At 35.3% G+C, this 21653-nt stretch overlaps 1 pseudogene; it reads right to left on the bottom strand.

Annotated features, from left to right (window-relative positions):
* Nucleotides 1–10860: 10860 nt before the first annotated feature.
* Nucleotides 10861–17482, bottom strand: LOC147497069 (uncharacterized; annotated as a pseudogene).
* Nucleotides 17483–21653: the final 4171 nt, after the last annotated feature.

The raw sequence follows: 21653 nt of genomic DNA, 5'->3' as shown, positions 1-21653 counted from the left end.
ACTGTAGTTTTAACCCCCTAACAATAATACTTTTAGACCAATTATGCGAGTAATAAATAAGAGTTAATGCTGATTACATGTTTTTAGGTATTTCAGGCATTAGAGTCAATTATGTACAGAAATGTGTCACTTTGACGAGATAAAGGAGCAAGGGTTGGTTTCTAAGAAGTTCTGTGATTAAATGCCAAGATTTAAGGAGAAAAAGCCTTTTTAAAGCCCGGTCAAAGTTGAAAAGTCAAAGTCAACGCGGGTAGAAACAACGCATAAAAGTCAGTAGAACTTCCGAAGATCATATCTTTAGACTCAGATCTCGGAATTGGGCCTACCTTATGTCAAAATGACCGGCTCGGAAAGAGATTTTTAATGGTCCAAACCTTGACCCAATCAGAGGAGTATAAGTGGACAAAAAGTCTACTGAAGTCAAATCTAGCTAAAAAGGCCTCTGTTGACTGAAGAGATTGGGTTTTGGGCTCGATTTTCCGGCCCAAAACAAGGCTCTTCAGCCCATGCACGAAAAATGTGGATCTTGTCTCCTCCATTTCAACACACAAGACTTAACTCTTAAGCAACTAAGTTTTTAGGTAGCCATTAGCATATATTTCTAGATCTAGTTTTAATTTAGTTATTGAATCAATTGTTATTTCTTCATTAGATCAATAAAGTTAGTTAGTTCTTCATAATCTAGTTTCATTTTTCATTAATTATTTAGTTTCAATTCATAGATTTAGTTATTTGTCATTACTAGTTTCAATTAATTCTTGCATGATTAGATTTCCATTTGAATTCAAATAAACAAATTTAGAATCCTGATATCATGTCTTGTTTAAATTCAATTGGAAATGATAGTTTAATGACTCTAGGCTAACCCTCAATTAGAGAGGTTTGAGGAAGCCTTGATGAAAGCTTGATTGTTGTTAGCGTAGAATAGTCATAATTTTCCATTCCAATCTAGAAAGTAATTAGCTCACCATGAGAATGGGTTTGATTTCTTCACATGTTAGATGTTAGTTGGTAGAGATTACCATGAACAACTAGGTATTAGGAAGAACCAATTGCTATGCGAAAGCATTGCAATTTGGATTACGACAATTCTTGGCTAGTTAATTAAGTCGAGTTAAGGTGGAATCAATCCCACATAATTCTTTATCTAGATTCAAACCTTAGCATTAGGCAGTTCTAAAAATTCTAAATTTTTTACAAGAGGATCTATCATAAGTCAAGAGTTTTCAGTAAAAATTTGACGAGTTTTGAATTTGTTTTGACCACCTAACTAGTAGATTATTTTCAATGTATTTCTGCCATTTTGCAAACACTTAATTTCTAGAACACCAGCCGATAAAGAGGGTTTGTAGAACTTCGATTGCTCTAAAACTTTTACAAAAACACGTAGAATCTGTCAGGAGTCTCCAGTAAAATTTTGGTGATTTTTGGCTCTGTATTGATTGGTTAACGATTCGGTTATTTGTATTGTGTCCGAAAATTGTTTCACAAACTTTGAAGGGAAGTGGAAAGACTTTCATAACTTCGATTGATATGAAATTTAACAAGCTACTTGATAGACGTCTTAGCAAACTACTGTAAAAATTTCAAATTTTTTGGAGTACGTTAAACTTACTGGACATTGCCAAAGACAAGAGCGTGACCTGTGCCCTTTACAGGAAAATTCTGAACGACCCCCACGCTCAACTCACTGAAAATTGCCTCAGGCACGAGTGCGACCTGTGCCCTTCATAGGCAAATTCTGAGCATACCCCGCGCCCTCTTCTGGAGCAGCCCGATTTTCACAGGTCAGTTCAAACTTCCATTTCTTCAAGTTATTTGGTGTTTCTAACTTCTTCAATACACTGAGATTGCGTATACAAGATGCTATTCATACGCGTAACAAGGAGACATTCAGGTACTCCTTCTTCCACTCCTCGCCTCTTCTGTCAGAGGAGTTTCAACTCTAGTATAATCAGGCTTGTTTACCGTAAATGTCAACGTACATGCCTATCTAGAAATTTATAGTTAGAGTTTTGTTTTCATATTAATTGTCCTATAATATATTTGTCAAACCAATATGACATATCAATATGTAGACCAACAATCATATGATTATTATGCAAACCCTTCACCATGTTCATGCTGTGGTAGTACTGACCATTGGGCTTCTTATTGCCCATCATATCAAAAGTTTGAGCCTACTATAAGATATAACAATAATTATGAACCTCAGACTATGCTTCAGAACCTAACTATGCTTCAAAACCTAACTATGCTTCAGACCGAATTTCTCAAACCGAATTTCTCAGACCGAATTTCTCAAACTATGCTTCAGAACCTAACTATGCTTCAAAACATAGCTCAAATGATTTCCATGATCCCTCACCTAACAAAGAACTTTCAACCTTGCCAGAGATTGACCCACAAGTAGAACAACCTATTCCCATAACCACACCATTCGACCTAGTTAAGACCTACCCTGAATTTCATGAACCATTACCTACCCATGACCCTCCTATTAACCATTATGTTGACTCCACACCCCACTTGGATGAGGAAATTTTCGCAGACGACTCTTTAGGACTAGTTTTGGATGACCACTCAAATTTGAGCGATGCCTCTGAGGAACCACCCACTGATCCATCTGACGATGAATATAATGATGACACTTTAGAAGATATTTATAAAGGTGTGACAAAGGAAGAATTTGATAACTATTGTCAATCTCTTAATATGGACCTTCCTGTTGAGCATGTCCAGGCCTTTGTGTTTGCTAACCACACTCGGCTGGATGATTCCTCGACACATTCGAATGATGCCATTGAGAATACTTATAGTGTTTTAGAGGAAGAGGGTGAGGACATAGAGATTAACAATTCTAATCTAAGGCATGAACAAGTTAATGTGCAAGAAAAAGAGGAAGTAACTTATTTAGCACAATGTGAATCAAAATTTAGTTTGGCAGCTGAGGAAATAACAATGGAAGAAATAGATAAATTTTTTAAAGATAAAGCCACGAACCACAACTTTATGGATTCAGCTAAGCTAGATGAAGATTTCTATGATTTCTTAAGAGCGTGTGAGGATCCACCAACTGATGAACCACCAACCAACCACCATCCACCTAAGTTACCACCTCCTATAATCCAACCATCTACCATAACTAAGCCATCCATTCACCCACCATTTCAAAGGAACCTCGATTTTGTCCTTGAGCCAATTGCCTCAGAGACCCTCTATAATTTTTCCAACCCTCATGATGAAGAGTGTTTGCCTAGCACACAATCCTATGAGTACACCATTCCTGTAGTTGTGAGCCAAGCTTTTACCGAGTGTAGTGAGAAACCTAGTTTGTTTTATTTTTCCTCATCTGAGTCTCATGAAAGACATCAGGATCCATACTTCATCTTTTGGGTCATTCTAACTCTTTAAAACAGCTACAACATGATGGTTTGCATATGTTGTTTGATGGGTTGCATTAGTTTTCATTCATTCTTCTACATGATTGCTTCCAATTATACAACTTCATTCTGTTTGGAGGTGCATTTAGTATCATGTTTTTATGGCTAGACCCCCACATCTTTTGACCATTAGTTTATAGTTGACCACGCATCATCTATATTGTGCCACCCCAGTTTCTTGCTTGTTTGGGGGTGTGCACAGTCTAGGAGAATCTGACTTAAAACGACCCCACTTTAAGTCTAGGGGAATCTGACTTAAAACGACCCCACATTAAGTCTAGGGGAATCTGACTTTAAAAGACCCATATAATTTTTTTTGTAATATACCACCTTAATGGAGTATAGGCCACAAAATTTTTCAAACTTCAAAAGAGTTTTCAAATTTTGTTTGGGGGTGGCGTATTTTGGTATTTCATTTCAAATCTTTTTGCCACCTTTTGCCTGTCATGTTTACTCCAGTAGAAATTGTGTTAGTTAGTACGTAACAGTTTTATTGTGCTTCATGTTTGATAAAAGATAAAATGAATAGCTTACCTACGAAATGAACGATGAACTCAAAACCTAAGTAAACTAAAACTATTTATGATCCTATATGCTTATCAAAGATTTCTCTCTCAATTCTATCGAAATAGAGTGGAGGAGGAAGTTCGTTAAACTCTTAGTGCTCTAGCATGGAATGTTTTCTAATCTAATTAGTCGGTCTTAAGTCTAATGAGAGTTTTACGAGGGGGAATTATACTACGATGCAATATGAAATTGATTATTTGAATTTAAACTATGAATGCTATGGAAATATGATTGTTTTTTAATCTAGATAAAGGATTAGAGGGGAATTGAATCCACCTCGAATCCAACTTGATAACCTAGCATAGATTCTTGTATCTCGATTCTTACGTTCTTACGACAAGAATTTCAAGTTCTAATCCCTAGTGTTCATGGCATTTCTACCAAATACTAACTAGCATGTGAGGTCGCCCACCCATTCTCATGGCGAATCACGACCTTTTAGAGTGGAATAGATTCTACAACGCTTCTACACTAAACCACTAAGTTTTCATCAAAGCTTCATCAATCCCTCTAATGGAGGTTTTAGTCTTGAGTCATCAAACCATCATTTCCCATTGAAATTGAATACAACATATTACAAAGATTCTAACTTTATGAAATTTAACTAAACAATAATCGAAATCTAATTAATAACTAAGAATTGAAATTAGATCTAATAAATTGTAAATGACAAAAATCGAAATTGACAAGAATAACTATTTTATTTATCTAATCAATAAAGAACAATGATTTAAAGTTTTAATCTAAAACAGGGAATGAAATTCTAAAACTGAGATCTAAAACTAATTAATGGAGGCTAGTAATCTAATTTCTAATCTACGTCTAACTATCTACCATTAACAAAGAGTGAAGCTTTGGTTTTTATACATTCAGATCCAAAAATCGTGCATGGGCTTGGAGCCATGTTTTGGGCCAGAGAATCAGGCCCAAAACCCAATTCTTTCAGTCCAAAAAGGCCTCTTCAGCTGCAGTTGGCTTCAACAGACTTTTCGTCCACTTCTGCTCCTCTGATTGGGTCAAGGCTTGGACCATTGGAAAGCTCTTTCCGAGCCAGTCGTTTTGACATAAGGTAGGCCCCATTCCGAGGTCTGAGTCCAAAGATACGGCCTTCGGAAGTTCTGCTGACTTGTGTCTTTGTTTACGCCCGTCGACTTTTCAGCTTTTGACCGGGCTTTAGAAAGGCTTTATTTTCTTGAATCTTGGCCTTTAATCACGGAACTCCTTAGTAACCGACCTTTGCTCCTTTATCTCGCTAAAGTGGCACATTTCTGCACATAATGGACTTTGAAGCCTGAAATGCATAAAAACACGTAATCAGTGTTAACTCTTAATTATTACTCACATAATTGGTCTAAAAGTATGATTATTAAGGGGTTAAAACTACAGTTTTGGGCTCTTATCAATGTTATCATATTATCTTTATAATATTTATGTTACAAGTACTGCCAATTTTTGCCACGTTTCTATGGTAAATTCATTCCTTATCTCTTTACACTTTGAGGACAAAACGTTCGATTGTTTGGGGGTGGGGTAGAAACATTTGCAAAAATTATGCACTCTTAGGTTGTAAATTATGCACTTTTATTTATAAAATGTTAAAAATCATAAAAATTAGTTATTTACATAATTTAATTGTGTTATTGAATTGTTTCATGAACCTCTTTCTCCTAAATTATTTAGGGGTGGTATAGAAACACGTTGTAAATGTTTAAGCACATATTAGGTTATATATTATGTATTATTTGTCTGATATAAAAGTTAGAAAATAAAAAAATAATAAAAAGTATTTATACTATGCACTTTGAGATAATGGTATTGTTCCCTTCTCTATGATGATAATAGTCTAGATATTTCACGTTAGCTCTTATATTAGAATAGTTTTTAGAAATTTAGGTTAATATGTAGGTAATAATCATTGCATCTTTCTATAAATATATTGCACGAGTATCTAGGATTGTTTGGCAGTAAGTTTCTGAGATCTAGGCTAGAGTACTTCTTCTACAAATCCAGTGAGAATATAACCTAAAGCTTTATATGAGTTAAATATTTGAGAAATGACACACGGGAAAAGTAAATTCCGAATAGAGAAATCACACGTCCACTTGCTTGATCACTATACCATATCCTAAGCGAGAATTTAGGCCCTCTTTGGATCGATATAGCCAGAAATTCAAACCTATGAATTATTTTCCACTAGTTGCCCCTCTGAGCCTTTCTTTAGCCTTTCATAAACCACAAATCCTTTACCTTTTTACAAAAACAAAACAAAATAAAAAATCAACCTACCCTTTATAGAATGAGTCTGAGAATAGGATGAGTGAAGAAAAGAGAAAGGAAAAACCTGTGTAAACAAAAAAATTAGTTAGTTGCTTCAAAAAAAAAAAAAAAAAAGTTTCTATCCAAAGAAAAGAAAAATAAAAATAGAAACAAAATAAAAACTCCAAAAATAAAAGGAGTCAAAAAGCCAAAATAAAAAGGTTAAGGATGGAAACAAAGTGTAGAAGCAAAAGAACAAGGGTTTCTCTAGTTACGTAATATGAATACCCTATTAACTCAAACTTGCCCTTTTGAATATCCATTCCTTTCCTTCTTAAACCATCTCTTAATCCCCGCAACACCTAAATAAGACCTCTAGCTCAATTAGGAATAGGTTAGTGTGATAGTAAATGGCAGATGTGTTTGATCGACTTCGGCTTCCTTGTGTGTCATTGAGTTTGTAAGGTAAAGTGTGCCCACTACACTCTGGAGTAGCGAAACTTGAGCAGAAAAATCAGAGTGGTTTTTGTCTTAACATTTATGTGAGGACCTACTTAAGGACGCTATTCCGAGTTTTCAGAAACGGACCTGCTAGTGCATTTCATAGTATTACTCACTGTATATATGTTTATTCGTAGATGATTGATTATTATGCATATATTAGCTTAGGGTTCGACTTGATTATTCTGTATTCATTGCTAGTGAGATGTATAGATAATTGAGACATAAATAAGGAAACAATAGTTTTATTTCTTAGTCGTTGTAGTATAGATGAAGTTTGTGAGTACCTTCACTGGAAAAATCTCACGAGGCTATAACTCGTCCACTAGGGAATTTCTAGTGGTTTAAGGCCTTGTTGCATATGGTCAATACAATCGCACTCGGCGAAACGAGACTAGTTAGAACTCCATTTTTGGTGACTTATTCTAATTTCTCATATTTGCTTAAGGACAAGCAAAATGCTGTTTGGGGGTGGTTTGATAAGAGCCCAAAACTGTAGTTTTAACCCCTTAACAATATAGCTATTAGACCAATTATGTGATTAATAAAATAGGTTTATCACTAATTACGTGCTTTTGAGTATTTCAGGCTTTGGAGTTGAATAAATGTAAATTTGTTACTAATTAGGTGCTAAAAGAAGCTAAAGTGATTGCTATGGAAGTTCTATGAAGAAAGCCTAAGTTTTATGGAGAAAAAGCCCTTAAAAAGTCCAAGTCAAGCTGTTAAGTGAAAGTCAAACCGGATTAGAAAGCTGAAGAAAAGTCAATAGAACTTCAAAAGGCCATATCTTTGGGCTCAGACCTCAGATTTGGGCCCATTATATATCAAAATGACCGGCTCAGAAAGCTCTTTCTAATAGTCCAGACCTTGACTTGATCAGAGTAGTATAAATTAGTGAAAACTCGCGCTATAATAACACGACCAGAATGAGAAGTCTTGTATTCAACGAATTGGGTTTTGGGCTCGATTTTTCTGCCCAAAACATAGCTCCTCAGTCCATGCATGAATTTGGGGATCTAACTCTTCTATATCAAGAGACAAAAGCTTAGCTCTTAATCTATCTAGATCTAAACCTAGTTCTAGTTCATAAAAATTTAGTTTTGTAATATAGAATTAGTTTTAATTCATTAAATTAGTTTTTATAGATTAATCTAAATAGTTGTCAATTTTATTAGTTGTTAAAACAAGAATGAATATTATTTATTAGCTAGACCTAGATTAGAAAATAAATTAGCCACTACAACAGAAAAGCTCAAATGCAACGCCATCTGGTGTCGCTACAAGTACGAAAAAGCGTTGCCAATGATCAATGGCAACGCCAATGTGGGCGTCACAAAGGCGCTGCAAAAAATTGGGTCGCAAAAGCTAAATGAAGACTCAACAATTGGCGTCGCAAAAGCTTGAAGGTTATTGCAACGCCTTGTCCCAATGCTATTACTTTATTAGCGTTGCTAAAGTATTTTGCAAAACTAAAATGATTTTTAAAATATTTAAACTATTTGTAGCGATTGGCGTTGCAAAAGGTTCTTTTTAGTTGCACCTACTAGCATTGCAAAAGGGTTACTTTTAGTTGCACCCTCTGGCGTCACAAAAGAAGCAAAGCATTAGCTACACGTCTTTGTCACAAAAGGTTTAAACCATTAGCTGCATCAAGGGCGTTGTCAAAAGTGTTTTTTTAGCTGCCCCAGGTGTTTGTTGCAAAAGGTTTAAACCATTAGCTGCGCCAAGGGCGTTGCCTAAAATGTGTTTTTAGCTACCCTGCTAGTGGTTTTAGCTGCACCAAATGTATGTGTTGGTAATTGTTTAAACACATTTCCAACGCCCTAATTCTTTTACAACAAGCTCGGCGTTGCAAATGGGATATATAATAGGTATTACACATTATTTTGAATCATTTCAATTTATATAAACCTGCCCAATACAATTTATGATTAAACTAAAAACACCGATCAGATGTATTCATTCACAATAAATTATAGCAAAATATTTTCATTAATTAAGATCATCCAAAATCATAATTTGAGCATCCATACAATTACACTCTTCCAATATACTGAATTACAAAATCTTCAAAGTCATCAACTAAATAAAATTAGTTCTTCAAAAAATAAGATTTTGGCCAAATTCCCATAATCTGCCGATTCGAACAACATCCACCCAAGTTTTCTTTATCAATATACCGCCAACCAATCTGCTTATCTGATACAAGCAACAAATTGGAAAAGAAAAAAGACATTAGTAAGAATAATTATCCAAATTAAAAGAAGATTGAAGCAAAAATGCAAGTAAGAAATGCATGGCAAATAATTTTATGTGGTCAAACTAGGGTCCCATCGAATATAGAACATGCCTGTGAGACATACATTATCAGTTGTACTTTGTTGTCGCTTCCTTCCAAAGCAGCTGCAAGTACTACTTTTGGATATATATACACAGAGAAACAAAAAAAACCAGCATCACATAATAGAGCTACTCACTTTGCAATATCTCTTGGCAGAAACCCAAGTTGAATATAATCTGGTCCACAAAACAGTGCATTACACTTAATTAAAGAGCAATGCATAGTAGGTAAATCCGTAAGATTTTTTCCCAGAGTAAATAAAAGTGCATTTTCCTAGATCATTCTTCTTTAAATTGTACCAGAAGACCAGCATACATAGTATTCAACCCTTAGACCCTTAAGATATTACTTTCAAAGAATAGGCAGCTGGTACTATTAATTTACCATATTTTGTTGGATTGGACATTGATACATCAAAGGAATAATTTCCACCAAGAAAGATAAGTTGGTTAGCATGTCAGCGCCAGAACTGAAATTCAACTTTCCCAGAATCACTTACAAAGAACTCTCAAAGGATACTAGAGGGTTTGATGAAGGGAAACTTATCGGGTCAGGTAGCTTTGGGAAAGCCTACCAAGGGGTCTTAAGGAATGGGACAGCAGTGGATATCAAAGTTTTGCAATTACAAACTTGCTAGCTCCCTTAAGCCCAAGTATCTCTAGCAATAATATCTTTAACAAAATCAGGGCAAGACAACTACTACAAGAGAGAATGCATCTGACAAAATTAGGGCAAGACAACTACTAATGTTTCGTTCCCTTCTACGAAAATCTGCTACAAAAGAGAATGCATATGACAATTTGTGAAGACAGTTGTATAGTAAATATCATTAACTAGTCTGAAAAAAGAGAATGCATCAGTGCCTAGTCTGAAACTAGCTCTGAATGACTTGGACAAGGGATGGTACAAGGTCATGTACATAAAGCTGAGCATATGCAAGTCTAGAAGGGCGGCCAGGCAATCAAAATCACTGATCATTCCTTAAGGAAATATCATTCGTTAGGGATGCATGACATAGCTTTGAAACTAGGATCTAATAGTTAAACTGGTGCATTGCCCTGCCTCTAGGCTTTACTCTCTTTAGAGTTGCTAGACCTGAAACTAGCTTAGTAAATATCATTAGCTAGTCTGAAACTAGCTCTGAATGATTGAAACTAGCATCTGACAGTTAAACTAGTGCACTGCCCTGCCTCTACGCTTTACTTTATTTAGAGCAGCTAGACCTATAAGAATTTCATAGAGTCACCATTTCTCGATACTGCCTATGCTAGAGGACTAATTACATGTATTATGTATGGAGAAGTATTCTTTTATTCAGGGAACCAATGACAACACACTCTTAGCTTTTCAAGAAATAACATAAAGTAGGACATTTATCCTCATATTAGAAATTCACACCTCTACCACATAGTACTTGGGATTGATAAGCTAAAAAATTTCTAGAAATTTTCATCAATTTATCCTTATAACCATTTTTTATTCACACCTTTACCACATACCACATAGTACCCTCATAGTTTTTCACAGCTCTACCACATACCACTCAAACAAATGAGCATGTAATTTGGCCCCTTATCCTACTGGTAAGTTATTTCTGGTGAATGGAAGATAGATTACGAGATAATACAGAAAAAGTTTGAGGAAAAAGGATACATGTATAGTTCTCGTAGACAAGTATAAATCACAAACACATAATATCTCAAAAGGAGTTACTCTATCAGGCATGCAACCAATCAATTTAATGCAAACAACTCATACGTACCATGAAGAACTAGCATTGACTTGCAACATCCAAGCCTCAAACCTAGCTTGACGGACCGCCATCTCCTTTATTTGACTTCTTTGAGATATCATTTCAGCAGTGAGCTCCTCGTTACACTTTTCAGCTTCCTCAGCCCTCCTCCTTTGCACTTCCTCCTCGTCCCTCCTCCTTTGCAATTCCTCCTCTAAATGAAGGGATGCCAGCCTTCTAGATGACTCTGGCAGAACCCCATGCCTAAGGCCATTGGAGTATCCAGACCTTACACCCAATACTATAATAAAAATTTCATCCTCAGTCTTTGGCTCAGCACCTTCTACTTCAGACTCAGCTTTAAGTTGTCGCATTCGGTCCTATAAGTTTAAATTGGGCATAAATATTGTGTGTGCATATTTTAGCAAATAGATATGTAACATGTGGCAACATCTTCTTAAGGCTCGGATATGGTCTTGGTGTGGGTAGAAAGTACCAGAACACACTTCAAGTCCAAATCCTTTCACTTCCTAGGTTCGAAAGTGAGACACTTCTTAGGTTCGAAAGTGAGACAAGAAGAGGAGGTTCGTGGGCTTTGGAACTAGTTGGAGTAGTAGGTTCGTATAACCAACTCTGAACTCCAAATTCGGAACTCAACTACTAGGTTCAGAGCAAGTTCGTGGGCTTTGGAACTAGTTGGAGTAGTAAGTTCGTATAACCAACTCCTAACTGAACTCCAAATCCGGAACTCAACTACTAGGTTCGGAGCAGGTTCATGGGCTTTGGAACTAGTTGGAGTAGTAGGTTCGTATAACAAAATCCTAACTATGAACTCCAAATCCGGAACTCAACTACTAGGTTCGGAGCAGATTCGTAGGCTTTGGAACTAGTTGGAGTAGTAGGTTCGTATAACCAACTCCTAGCTATGAACTCCAAATCCGGAGCTCAACTATTAGGCTCGGAGCTCTAATTACTACTCCGAACCTAAACATGTTTTTCTGTTGTTTATGTCAATAAAGGAGACCTATTTGACTTGGGAAACATGGGCTTCTAGAAGAGTCAAGATAAGACTTAACAAGAGACAGTCTCCTAGTTAAACACTAATTGGGAAACCTCATCTATTCATCAAGATGATACTTAACAAGAGACGGTCTCCTAGTTAAACACTAATTGGGAAACCTCATCTATTCTTATAAATAGAATAGTTGAACTACGCTTTGAGTTTGATTCCTATACACAGGATACGTAGGCAGCCATTAAAGAACGTGGTTCAACTCATCATCTTCTAAATCTCTTCTTCTTATTGATTCAATACTTCTAGTTGTTCTTTGATCATCAACAAAATATTTGTGTTTCTTGATTAGGAAAAATCATCACACAAATATATTGAACTATAAGTACACCATGGTAAAGCTAGGTACAAGTAAATTTACTTACATAGTTTTGTTCAGTAATGAGACTAGTCCATCCCTTACTATTACTAAAGTGGGTTCGACGATAGAATTCGATCTTTCCAATAGGTTCATGAGTCTCAGAGTCACGCTGTAAAGATTTGAAAACATATTCCTTTATAATTTACTTCAAATAATATCAAACTGTGAAAAAGCAACCCAATGTATGTAAATAAAGAAAGTTACAGATTCCTCCAAGTATCCTAGGAATGACTTTGAACCACCACAATGGTTTGTTTCGAGCTTTTGCCGATTATTTGAATTTTGCTCGCTAATTTTCTGCAATAAAATGAATACAATATCAAAAGCAATGCCAACAGAAACATTAAATTGAACTCATTCAAAATCTAATAAATTAAGTACTCCCTACATCATCCAAATAGAAAGACAGACCAAGCTAAAACATAAAATTACAACGAGTATGTAGTTTTTCTTTAAGAAGTCAACACAACCATTAAGTATAATTCAATACATAGCAGTTTCCTAATTAGCACAATAAAGTATATTACCTTGAAATCTTCTTTTCTAAAGCAATCACAACACGCATTCCATTTTTCTTGTGCCAAGCCACTAAAAGGGTGTGATCGTGTGACTCCATCATTTCTGAAACTCCTATAATGCTTGTGAAGATAACACCTAAATCCTCTTAAACGTGCCCCTAATATTGCGTCCACAGCGTACTTCACATGTGGAAGGTGCATATCCACATCCAATTTTTCCTAACAAGAAATGTAGTTTAAAGTTACATAAAATAATTATGGTATATCATATAGATAAAACATAAAACTCGATTACTAGAATACGGTCACGTAATGGTTTTCTCACTTCCTCTCCCACTTTACTCCAATCATGGCCAGTAAGAGGACCGTGTCGACGCGCAACTAGGCCAATCTCCCTGACAAATTGAGCACTCCACTTCCCCATAGGTCTAGTATTACCTGGCTGAATTTCTATCCTTGGTTTCTGACCAGTATCGTCTTTGTAGTCTATAACTTTCTGATTCACAGCCTTACCTATTTTCTTTTTAAATGGAGCTGTTAAGCAAAAAAGTATGAGCTTCCACGACATTTTATTTGAACTAAACAACGAATTACACAAAACCATTAATAATAATCTTACCGACACTCCAACCATTCACCTCGTTAACCACCGACTGAGGTTGTGAAATAGATTGTGCCCTCGAGGGTCGATTTAGACCAGGTACCATAACTATAGAAACAGATATAACATGAATATGAAAGAAAGAATTCATGAATGATAAAAATTAGGTTTAATATAGTATGCAACATATCCAAAAATAAAACATATGCTAGAAAAATCAGGTTTAATATAGTATTTCTACTCAATGGAAAAACAAGATAAAATCTAAGATAAAGCTCTCCATTCAATAATAAAATGGATAATGAAGTTACTAAAAAAATATTCAATCTACGTCAGTGTCATCATCACTCGATATGACAGCTTCTTCCTCTGAACAATAATCCATTAATGTATCATCATCCTCTTCTTCAATTTCCTCATTAACAATGGTATTGTCATGAAGGCAACTTTCCATAGCAGTCATGACCTCATTGGCATCAACTTCATTTGGGTCCATATCGTCTCTATTTAGTTGTATGGGTGTTAAAGGTTCATTTTGGATTCTGCTGCTACTAGCTTCATCTGTTTCATCATGTTGGACATTATCCAAATCCATCCCAGTATGCTCCTCCTATTGATATGCCTCATCAGTGCCTCCTGCTTCAATCTCTTCTTCCCTCTCTGGAACATCAAACACATTTCTAGGCTTTGTCTTTTGCACAACTTGCCAACTACTACCCAATTTGGTATCATCGAAGTAAAAAACTTGACATGCTTGTGTGGCTAAGTCAAACTGGTCATCTTTATACCACGTCTTGGAGGTATTAATACTAGTGAAAAAACCATCCGTTTGTATCCCTGTCCTTCTATTACCAACATCATACCAATCATATCTGAAAAGATAAACTCTCTTCCCGAATAGATAACTGACTTCAAAAACATCGGTCAAAATACCGTAAAAGTCAGTCTCTTTTCCTTGGTGTTCTCCTTTTACAGTAACACCACTATTTTGGGTTCGAAGATTTTTCTCTCGATCTTTGGTGTGAAACCTAATCCCATTAACAATGCAACCACTATAAAGTTTCACACGTGTTTCAGGTCCACATGCCAATGAATACAATTCATCGGTAGCTTCAGGAGAGTTTTCATTGCATAATATTTGCATCTATTCATAAAAATGTACACCAAATCAGTAATGCATAATTAACATGCTATTCCGGTTCATAACAATAACATTAAAATAAACAATACGAACACTTACACGTTTTTCAAACCAACTAGGAAACAACATTTCTTGTCTCTCAGGTAAGTTGTGTGAGCTTTCCATTTGAAGCTCTGTCATGTGTTGACTACATGCATATCAAACACATAAACTTAACAACTTAAAGTGGCTTAAAATGTATAAAACATAATTGATAAGTTAAATGCAGTAGAACTTACTCTAAATAAGTTGATAACTCCTCTGTATTATTCAACACATAGTAATGAGCCTTGTCTCGATCCTTTGGTTCGAGAATGATATTTGTATAAGCTCCAAATGGTCGAACATTCTGCGTGAAAACATCAAATCCCGTCTTTTGATTCTCATTACCACCATCATAATTTCTTTTTTCACGATTGAACCGAGTTTCAATTCCTTGAAGATACATGGAGCAAAACGTGAGACATTCATTGTCAACGTATGCTTCAGCAATTGAACCTTCGGGGCGAGCCTTATTTCGAACATATTATTTTAGCGTGTGTAGATACCTGTTTACAAATCACACATATATGATTAATGTATAATAAAAATTTTAACTTTAAAATGCTAATTTCACGTTAAATGAATTGCAAGTTATATGCTTTACCTTTCAATAGGATACATCCACCTATACTGCACCGGTCCTCCAAGTATCACCTCACGCAGCAAGTGGACAGCCAAATGAACCATTACATCAAAAAATGCAGGAGGAAATATTTGCTCGAGCTTACAAAGTATAACCGCAATGTCTTTTTCCATCTTCTCAAGTATTTTCAATTTTAGCGTCTTGCAACATAACTCTTTGAAGAACAGGCCCAACTCAACCAATGCAATGGCTACATCCTTCGACAAGAAACCACGTATTGCAATCGGGAGAAGTTGTTGTAAGAGCACATGACAGTCATGACTTTTCATTCTTGTTATCTTACCATCTTTAACATTTGCACATCGAGAAATGTTAGACACATAGCCATCAGGAAACTTCACCAACTTCAGCCACTCGCAAAAAGATTTTTTCTCTGAAGATGACAATGTGTAACATGCCGGGGGTATTACAAACTTATCACCTCTTGGGATTAGATGCAACTCTTTTCTTATACCCAATGCGGCGAAATCTAATCGAGCTTTTACTGAATCTTTTGTTTTTCTATCTAGGTCTAGCAATGTCCCCACAACATTGTCACAAATGTTCTTCTCAACATGCATAACATCAAGGTTGTGTCGCAGCTTAAGAGTGTCCCAATAGGGTAACTCAAAAAATATGCTCTACTTTGTCCAGTTCAACTCCATCTCGGTACCCTTTCTTTTTTTTTTAGGCTTGCCAAATTTCTAAAGGGGTTCTACATAGTTCACTTTAGGTGGCAACCTGCTCTCCCTATTTCCATCAAATAATTGTTTGCCACGAGTTCTCCAAGCATGCCTTAGCGGCAGAAAATGACGATTTGCCATATAACACAACTTTCGTCCATTCTTCAAATACATGAAAACTGTATCCTTGTTACAATTAGGGCAAGCTAGTTTGCCCTTGGTACTCCAACCAGATAAATTACCGTATGCAGGAAAATCATTTATAGTCCATAACACTGCAGGATGCAACCAAAATGTTTTCTTTGCCACTGCATCATAAGTCTCTACCCCATCTTTCCACAACTCTTTAAGTTCATCAATCAAAGGTCGTAAATAGACATCGATATCATTTCCAGGTGATGAAGGTCCTGGAATAAGTAACGTCATGAAGGTGAATGGTTCTTTCATACACTTCCACGGTGGTAAATTATATGGTATCACCATTACAGGCCACATACTGTATTGGCTACTCATATTTCCAAATGGGTTAAATCCATCAGTTGCAAGACCCAAGCGAACATTGCGAGGATCATTGGCAAACCACTCATGTTCCTTATCAAAATCACCCCAAGCTTGAGAACCTGCTGGGTGCCTTAGTACATTCTCCTCCCGATCATGTTTTTCTTTGTGCCATCTCATATCTGCAGCAGTAACCCTCGACATAAACAACCTCTTGAGTCTTGGTTTAAGTGAAAAGTAACGCAACACTTTTTGTGGTATTTTTTTAGTCTTGCCTTCACAAACTTTATACCTTGACTCCCCACATTCGAGACAATTTTGAAGACTATCATTTTCTTTCCAAAACAACATGCAATCATTCTTGCATGCATGTATTGGGATATAACCAAGTCCCAGGTTACGCATTAATGTCTTCGCCTCGTAATGAGATTTTGGCAGTGTCTCACCTTCAGGCAATCCAATTTTAATCAACTGGAGAATCATAGTGAACGATTTGTTACTCCAGCGATTGATTATCTTTAAGTGAAGCAATTTCACAAGATAATCTAACTTAGAAATCTTACAACCTGGATACAAAGGTTGGCGTGCTTCCCTCAAAAGGTCATCATATGGATCTACATTTCCTTCATTGCTGTTAAAGCCACCTTCACCTTTTGTTGCATTCAATGCATCATCATCTCCGGATTCCCCATGTTCCATGTGAGGCTCCAAATTATCAACATGTGTTGAAGCTTGTAAATCTTCAATCATGTCATCTAACCCATCAAAATTTACCATTTGAACACCATTGCCATCATCATCGTCGTCATCATCATCATCACTTAATTCCTCATATTCTTCTCCATGAAACACCCAACGAGTATACTTCTTGTCCATGCCTAACCCCTCTAAATCATCATTTACCTCATTGATGTGCTTGTAATTCCTATTTTTGCACTCTTTGTATGGACACCTAGTCCTGCCCGCACTGTCTACATGACCATGAGCAATATCAATAAAATCCCGAATTCCTTTTTTATACGCTGGCCAAAACCTATTTAACAATTGTATCCAACTCTTATCCATTTTTGTGTTTCCTATTACAAGATAATAATTATACAATCAGTTTTGATATCACAAACGAAAATAGTACACATGCTACACCAACATATCAGATTTGTTTCTAAGAACTTAAACTTTCACTGATACAACAACTAATAAACTTTCAAACCCTTAAACTTAAAGTGAAAGTCACTTAATGAAGGGTACTTTTGACATTCACTTTAAGAAAAGACAAACTGCAATATAAGACATCTCACTTTTAACTTTTCAACTTTACCCCTAATCTTCTACATAGCTTAGATACTTTATCTTTGAGAAAGAGCATAGTTGTTACTTCTTTTATTTCAAATTAAATTGGTTACAAAAAGTCTACTTCAATTTATTTTTTTTATCACTATAATTGTCTAATGTAGTGATTGTATGTTAATAACTTAATATATTATTATTTTTCGATAAAATTGAATTATCTATGCTAATCTTTTAAAGGATCTCATTGTTAAAATTTTGTTATTGGTATAATTAAGTATGATGTTGCATTACTAAATGAGATATCTTGTGGTTAAAAATAACAACACTTTTGTTAATGTTGTACAGGAGAAAGTGACATCACAGAAAAACCTATAGACGCCATTACCTTTAATTAGCTACCAACAACTAATAAACTTTCAAGGTTGTATTACATTGTCTTTACTAGTTGTACTCCCCGTTCTACTAGACAAGTTACTTACTTATGACCCTAAGATTTGATGCGTTAGTTAATTAGTAGGTTTATGCTTTTTGGTCTTATTGAATGTTTTTATTTACTAAATTTGGTCTATTGAACTGTTCAACTAATGCTCAATGGACAGATGCTCAGAATGACATTGACATATCTAGGCAAGGTAAAACAAACTCCTCTAAACAAAAGAAACAAACATTCAATCCATGTACGTATATAATATCATAAAGGCTTGTATATAGTGCTCATTAAGCCTGCAAAACAAATAAAAGAAACCAAGTTCTACCAATCCAAATAAGTCTCAAGAGACAAAACATCATGCAACTAATTATAAGTTTTCTCTTAAGTTTAGAAACTTAGTTTTGTAATATCGCTAAAGAAAGGCTACCACACTACTAGAAATCTATAAAAAGATAGCATTTATTCAATAACATTTATAAAAAAAAAATGCTATAAAGTTTTTTGATAGCGTTTCAACGAATATCGCAATAAAATTGATTGCGTTTGTGGAGAAGTGCTATTGTCGGCAGGTCAATTATTGGGCTTTACACCAAATTTTCAGCCCGGCCTCCTTCTTATTATTTGTTTTCATCTCTTTCCAAAATCAAAACAACACCCGTCTAATTTTCTCCAAAACCCCCACCACCGACATCAACCACCCCAAAACCGTCACCACCCCCATCAAAATCGGAAACCTTATTAGTACTTATCTTCTCCTTGAAAAACCCAATCTTCATTTTTTACAATTTATTTTTTGTTTAAACTAAAAACAAAAAAAAAAAACCTTTCCTTTACATTTTTCAGGGTTCTTTAATTGAAGATATTCGACTAATGAAAGTGTTAAATTGCAGGCAGAGCGAAGCAGGGAGAGGTACAACCAGGTTCCAATTATATTGTTTATTCATTTATTTTACACTGTTTATAACTGATTTAGTCACACGACATGATTTCAAAGGGAGAAGAATATATGTTCTGGAATTTTGTTTTTGATTTACATTTTTATTAAGCTGAAATGGTATAATATATTTTTAGTGAAGACAGTTAATAGGCTATAACAAACAGTTCTCTTGAATGCTTTGATTTGTGATACTCCTATGTACTGACGATTTATGCATTATGATTTCAGACTACTAGATTTTGTATCTTGTTATAGAAAGTTATAGAAGGATTGGTCCCCATCTTCTTAATTTTGGTTATAGAAAGTTAGTTGATAATATTCTATCTATGCTCTGGAGTTTCTACATCAACAACATCTCCACTTAGCTTTACCAATCCTCCTACACTTAATAAGATTTCTGAGGCATGTGGGGTTTACGGTTTAGCCTTGGCAAAATTCTGGAGCTTTATGATTCTTCTATTGGGGAGTGGCTCATTGTTTAAGAATATACCATGGTCAGAATTACGTAAGAAGTTAGTAAAGTTTAAAGAACTCCTTTGCTTGGGACAACAGAGTTCTAAGTGATGATTAACAATTATGACTTTCTTGACCAATTTTAGTGCATCCAACTTTACATGGATATAATTCACATGATGGTCATAAATAGATTCGGGCTTCGAAATCTCATTTTCCTTTGAATCTTTTGTTGTATTGTTTGTTCTTTTACTGTATGATATCTTTTGTTGTATTGTTTGTTTAGTGAAGTTGGTTTTTCCTCCTCTTTAGGCTTCACTTGGGTTTTATGTTTCCCCCATTTGTTTGTATTATTTGCAGTATTTCTTTTCTACTTATTCCATTTTTAAGGGTTGTTTTGGTTTGTATGTAGGTTTTGAATCATATTTTGGGAAGTTATTTCGTGAGCCCTAAAAGAGGAAGAGGGATCTGGAATTGGGATTTGCAACGTTGAATTAATTGACTCAAACCATGAAAGCTTTTGAATTAGTAGAAAGAATTATCAATCAACAGGTTTGTCTTTTTGGTTTTATGTACGCTACATTAACTGATTTTTATTTGCCTTGCGTTTAATATTGAAATTTTGTTTAGAATGTTGCATTTCTTCTCTTCATTGTAAGTGTTGAAGACGATTTATCGAACCACCTAGTACAAGAATTGATTTTTATTGGTGTTTAATTTCTTTGAAATAAGCTAAGGTACACTTCCCATCTCTGCATTTTTTAGTCCTCTGCAGATTAGTGATGACAAGCGCATGAACTACAAATTTTGCATCAATGCCTATCTAAATAATGAGTGAACATTGGCCATTGTGCACATTAATTAGTGTCAATCCACTATATATCTTCATGTCTACACATCCTTTCGGACTATCCATGACTCATTGTAGGTGTTGACTAAGCATGGCACATGCAGATTGTGTATTCACAGTACAAGTCCTTAGTAGTTTTTTTTTTTCCTTGCTGATTTTGAATTCACAAAGGTAGTGAGGTTATCCATAAAGAAGGTCCTAACATAGGATTTTACTTGATGGATTGTGTAGGACTTCAACCTGTCAAATGCTCATGCTAATTAAATTTGGGACTGTTGCTTGTATCGGATGCGAAGCTTTACTTGGTTAGCCTAGGTTCTAAATAATGATACGGTCTGGTGATACCAAAGGTTAGTTATTTGTTCTAGCTTGTTGATTCTTCTGTTAACTTTTATTTTATATATTATACGAGTGTATGTTAATTGTCAAATGTTGTGATCGTCATGCTATCTATTGCCTTTTTTGTAGTAGTGACAAGCCTCCACCAGCCTCGAATGTTTGAAAAGCTTTATTGGAACTTATCTGGTGAGTTATTCCAAAGATAGGGAATGCCTAGATTAGGTCTTGTTCAGTTAAGATCTCCCATAGAGAAACTACTAGAGAAATATATCAGACCTTGCCTTCAGATAATCTACAACTACTAAAAAAAACTCGAGACCTTTCTTAAATATAGCTATCAATTGTTCAAAACTACTAAAATTGCATTATAGCAAACAAAAGTTCAATTTTAATCTAAAAAATATACAAGCTAGAGAACATGAAAAGGCTACCTGAAAGATGTTTACAGCTTCAACCTATTTTCCTTGTTGCAAGTGCTTAAGTTGAGGACCTGAACCAAGTTTTTAAACACACTCTATTACATTACCGTCACTCTATTTCATTAAAATGTAAATATCGAGAAATCAAGAAAATTAGCCAAAATAAAAAAAAGACAAAAACTACCATGTTTTAGGAGTATAAACACTTGTATGCACACCTGCAAACTCATATATAATATTGTCTAACAATAATAATAGAGAACTCCCTCAAACAAATAAACCAATGTTGCATTCACTAAAGCAACAATAAAAACTACAATAATCTTGAAAACATTCAAAATCCTGGTTGACCTATCTACACTAAAACTATCATAACTTTATTTGCATAACTCGGATTAATACAAGGTAAATTGGGTATGAAACTACACTAAATTGTCTACAACTAACTTTCAGGCCATGAAAGGAGTTTCCCAACAGAAAATGCACAGAACGCCACCAAATACAGAACTTCGTCAGAA

Source organism: Coptis chinensis, chromosome 5 (assembly GCF_015680905.1).
Source record: "Coptis chinensis isolate HL-2020 chromosome 5, ASM1568090v1, whole genome shotgun sequence".
NCBI lineage: Eukaryota > Viridiplantae > Streptophyta > Magnoliopsida > Ranunculales > Ranunculaceae > Coptis > Coptis chinensis.
Note: the sequence above shows the minus strand (reverse complement) of the source record. Positions and strands in the feature narration are given on the sequence as shown.